The sequence below is a fragment of the Coenobita brevimanus genome, chromosome 9 (assembly GCF_032717465.1).
Source record: "Coenobita brevimanus isolate Jiangsu-jjx chromosome 9, ASM3271746v2, whole genome shotgun sequence".
Taxonomy (NCBI): domain Eukaryota; kingdom Metazoa; phylum Arthropoda; class Malacostraca; order Decapoda; family Coenobitidae; genus Coenobita; species Coenobita brevimanus.
Genome location: NC_136962.1, coordinates 2,443,399 through 2,449,094, shown reverse-complemented (window position 1 = coordinate 2,449,094; position 5,696 = coordinate 2,443,399).

Sequence of the window (5,696 nt, the reverse complement as noted above, 5' to 3'; positions counted from 1 at the left end):
CTAATCGTAATAATAATAATAATAGTAATAATAACAATAATAATAATAATAAAACAGTATTAACCAGAACCAAAAACAGCAAGAAGAATAACAGAATGAGATATGGTAATAAATCAGAGTGAAGAATGAGGTATACAAATATAACATAACCAAGGATGAACGATACCATTAGAAATACAATGTAGAATGACATATAGCAATACTGTGTAGAGTGAAGTTAGCATTAAGTATACCATCTAGAGTGAAGTTAGCATTAAGTATACCATCTAGAGTGAAGTTAGCATTAAGTATACCATCTAGAGTGAAGTTAGCATTAAGTATACCATCTAGAGTGACGTTAGCATTAAGTATACCATCTAGAGTGACGTACTGATAAAAATAAAACAATCTAGAATGAAGCTGCCATTGAAAATACAACGTAAAATGATGTATGCCATTAATATAGTGTAGAATGAACTCAGCCATACAGAATACACTCTAGAATGACATCATGAAAGATATACAAAAAGTGATCCTCTGTGGCAGTCGTGCAAACACTCCATCCCGCCAGGCAGACCTTCTACGCACAAATATAAACACTGTGAGTCATACTAACACGTATTTAACCATACTGACACAGATTTAAGTATAGTATCAGATTGAAACATTTTGAGGCATACTAACATACATATAAACACAAATTTTAACATAACGAATCATACTAACACGTATTTAACCATACTGACACAGATTTAACTTTTCAGATTTGAACTGAGTCATACAAACATTCAGATAAACACAAATTTTAAAATAATCATAACTATACCAACTCAAATTTAAACTGTGAGTCATACTAACAGACATGAAAACACAGATTTAAACATTGCAAATCATTCAAACATTCATATAAACACAAATTTTAACAAAACGAATCATACTAACACGTATTTAACCATACTAACACAAATTTAACTTTTCAAATTTCAACTGTGAGTCATACTTACATTCATATAAACATAAATTATAACAGTGAATCATACTAACACATTTAACCATACTGACACAAATTTAACTTTTCAAATATAAACCGTGAGTCATACTAGCAGACAAATCAACACATTTCAACATACTGGCTCATACTACCGCTGGCCAAGGTTGTGATCTAGCGGCAAAAGTCAGGTGTAGCGTAGATGAGTGTGGTAGAGTAGTGAATAGATTGGTTTACGTCTACTACTATGATTGTTAGCACTTAGGCATCTCAGTGTATATCTATCTGTCAACCAATGTGTATATATGAAGTGATACAAGCTTCCTAACACTTTTTACTTTGTGATTTATTCCAGTGGTGTATATTGGAAGCTCCCTAACACCTCCTCCTTAGTGATTTATTTCAATGGTTAAGGAAGCTCCCTAACAACTCCTCCTTCGTGATTTATTTCAATGGTTAAGGAAGCTCCCTAACACCTCTTCCTCAGTGATTTATTTCAATGCTACAGGAAGCTCCGTAACACCTTTTCCTAAGTGATTTATTCCAGTGGTGTATATATGAAGTGAGACAAGCTATATTCTCCTTAAGGAAGGTCCCTAATACCTCTTCCTTAGTGATTTGTTTCAGATGGGTGTTGTTATGTATTTAAAATAACGGTTCAGGAAGCTCCCTAACATCTTTTACTAGGTGATTTATTAGCATATATGAAGTGAGACAAGCTCCCTAACACCTCTTCCTAAGTGCTTTATTTCAGTGGTTAAGAAAGCTCCCTATCACCTCTTCCTTAGTGATTTATTGCAGTGGTTAAGAAAGCTCCCTAACACCTCTTCCTAAGTGATTTATTTCTGTGGTGTAAATATGAACCGAGACAAGCTCCCTAACACCTTTTTCTTAGTGATTCATTCCAGTGGTGTATATTGGAAGCTCCCTAACACCTTTTCCTAAGTGATTTATTCCAGTGGTGTATATTGGAAGCTCCCTAACACCTTTTCCTTAGTGATTTATTTCAATGGTTAAGGAAGCTCCCTAACACCTTTTCCTAAGTGATTTATTCCAGTGGTGTATTGTGGAAACTCGATAACACCTTTTTGTAAGTTATTTATTCCAGTGGTGTATAGCTATTTATTTTAGTGACTAAGAAAGCTCCCTAACACCTCTTCCTGAGTGATTTATTCCAGTGGTTTATATTGAGAGCTCCCTAACACCTCTTCCTTGGTGGTTTATTTCAATGGTTAAGGAAGTTCCCTAACGCCTCGTCCTTAGTTATTTATTTCAATGGTTAAGGAAGCTCCTTAACACCCCTTCCTAAGTGATTTATTTCAATGGTTAAGGAAGTTCCCTAACACCTTTCCGTAAGTGATTTATTCCAGTGGTTAATATTGAAAGCTCCTTAACACTTCTTCCTAAGTGATTTATTTCACTGATTAAGAAAGCTCCCTAACACCTTTTCCTAAGTGATTTATTCGAGTGGTGTATATTGGAAGCTCTCTAACACCTCTTCCTTGGTGATTTATTTCAGTGGTGTATAGGTATTAATTCCAGTGATTGAGAAGGCTCCCTAACACCTCTTCCTAAGTGATTTATCCTGGATGTACTTAATATGATTTGGTAAGTATGCAGAGTATGGTGATATTGGAGGGATTTATGTAACACAGAAAAGGACAGTAAGGTGTAATACGCAAAATAAATCACTTAGGAAAAGGTGTTAGGGTCTTACGTGGTTTTTATTTTGCACATTCCTCAACACATTGTCCTCAGTGGTTTATTTTGTGCTTTCCACCTTCAGACGTATATGAGAGAGGAGTGTGTGAGCTGGGGGGAGGGCAGTGAAATGGCAGGGGACAGGGTGACATGGAGGCGATTTGTTTGTGGCCACCCCTTATATGATTACGGTGCCTGGCAATACATAGATAGACAAATGGATAGATAAATATAGACTGATAGATAAAGGTAGGTAGATAGACAGACAGACAGACAGACAGATAGATAGACAGATAAAGACATTAATAGATACACATAAATAGATAGACACAGATAGACAGACAGATAAATAGGTAGAAAGATAGATAGACAAATAGATAGACAGAGAGATAGATATAGATATACATAGATAAATAGATAGACAGATAGATATAGATATACATAGATAGATAGACAGAGATAGATAGATATAGATATACATAGATAGATAGATAAATAGACAGATAGATAGACATACCTTAACATCTTTTTTTTATGTGATTGATGCAGAATATCAGAATTAGAGAGCGTGTAATATCCAAAATAAATCACTAAGGGAGAGGTGTTAGGGGATCCTACTATGCCCATTTACAATCCAGCTTTTTTCATTGTCTATCTGTCTATCTATCTATTGCCAGACGCCTTAATCCCGTAAGGGGTGGTCACAAACAAATCGCCTCCATGTCGCCCTGTCCCCCGCCATTTCACTGCCCTGCTCCCAGCTCACACCCCCCTCTCTCATATACCTCTCCACTCCATCCCTCCATCTCATCCTTGGCCTCCCCCTCCCTCTCTCCCCCACCTCTCCCTCTCTCCCCCTCCACCACACTCGCATACACTCTCCTTGTCAGTCTCTCACTCCATCCTGTACACAGATGTACTGTACTGACAGAATAACTCACCTAGGAAGAGTTGTTAAGTCCTGAAACCAACTGTTCTCGGATGTACTAGCAGAATAAACCACTTGGAAAGAGGTGTTAAGAATTCGGTTAAGCCATTTTATTTAGGACTTTGAAACCCGCTTTTTCTACGAATAAATCACTTAGGAAGAGTTGTTAGGACCTGAAACCAACTGTTCTCGGGTGATGTGCCAGCTGACGAAACCACCTGCGGACAGTTGCTACACACATGAGGGTAACCGAGCTTTCGATGTGTGTGTGTGTGTGTGTGTGTGTGTGTGTGTGTGTGTGTGTGTGTTATTTAAGCGTACATGACAAGGGGATGTGTACGTTCACTTCTATGCACTTCCGGTTTTTGCAATCACGATAGTCCCATCCCCTAACACCTTCTCCTAACTAACTTATTCTGGTATACGACATGGCATTACTTTGACTATTATTATTATTATTATTATTATTATTATTATTAACCCACTAACAATTGTCATTATTAACTCCTATGCAGGCCCCTAACACCTTCTCCCCACCTACTTATTCTGATACATGGCATGGCACTATATTTATTATTATTATTATTATTATTATTATTATTATTATTATTATGTCTTTTGCTTGTTTGTCAGTTAAGGAAGCTCCCTAACACCTCTTCCTTACTGATTTATTCTTGGATATGACTGGTTAATGTGTTCTGGAATACATAGGATGGTGATAGAATGAATTAAGTAACACAGATGAAGATGATAGGGGGTAATAAGCAAAATAAATCACTAAGGAAAGGGTGTTAGGGAGCTCTCTCTCTCTCTCTCTCTCTCTCTCTCTCTCTCTCTCTCTCTCTCTCTCTCTTTCTCAAGGAATTACTTTTAATAATATAATCTCTAATTGTAGATGGTATGGGAGACTTGGTGGCACCTTTGCATATTTTCTTCAGTGATTTAGTATATGAGGGAGGGGAAGACCGAGGATGAGGTGGGGGGATGGAGTTGAGAGGTATATGAGGGAGGGGGAAGTGAGCTGGGGAGGAGGGCAGTCAAGTGGTGGGTGACAGATCGACTTGGAGGCGTTTTATCTGCGGCCACCCTTTGCGGGATGAAGGCGTCGGGCTATAGATAGATAGATAGATACAGTAGATAGTGAGATAGGTAGATAGATAGACAGATAGATTAGATTAGGTTCACTACACCTCAGATATCAGTAACTATAACTATATCAATGTTAAAACTATATATGAGAGAGGGGTGTGAGCTGGAGGGAGGGCAGTGAAATGGCAGGGGACAGAGTGACATGGAGGTGATTTGTTTGTGGCCACCCCTTACCGGATTAAGGCGTCTGGCAATAGATAGATAGAGAATTATATAAATACCATGAAAGCCAATAGGAAGTTGCAATAAATCACTAGAGAAAAAGTGCAAAGGAACCCTCTTATCCCATCTACAGTACAGCTATTTTCTGACTGTAATCCTGCCATTATATTTCGTTTATGTATGTATGTATGTACGTTTTATTTCCGAATGTGTACGTTTTTGGGTCAATGTATAACACATGTCAAGAATCCACATGCCATCCACACCATAACAATGCTTGAATAACTCTCAGTCTACCTGTTATACACTCAAAGCCCGATTTAAGGGACCCATTTAAGGAATTTCGGATTTAAGGGACCCATTTAAGGGATTTAGGATTTAAGGGACCTATTTAAGGGGTTTAGGATTTAAGGGACCCATTTAAGGGATTTAGGATTTAAGGGACCCATTTAAGGGGTTTTGGATTTAAGGGACCCATTTAAGGGATTTTGGATTTAAGGGACCCATTTAAGGGGTTTTGGATTTAAGGGACTCCATATTCTACCTGACAAACGGACAAGACCATTCAAAACTGATATATAATGTCTGGGTTATACACATCAATATGTTTCTTTATACAGGACCCGTAAAATAATATTCATAATCATATAGGTAAGACAAGTGAAACAATCATTGCATTTCATAATAAGATTGTCTTTATATGTGGTAAAACAAGGGACATTATCAAGTAAGGGACATTGTCAAGTAAGGGACATTGTCAAGTAAGGGACATTGTCAAGTAAGGGACAT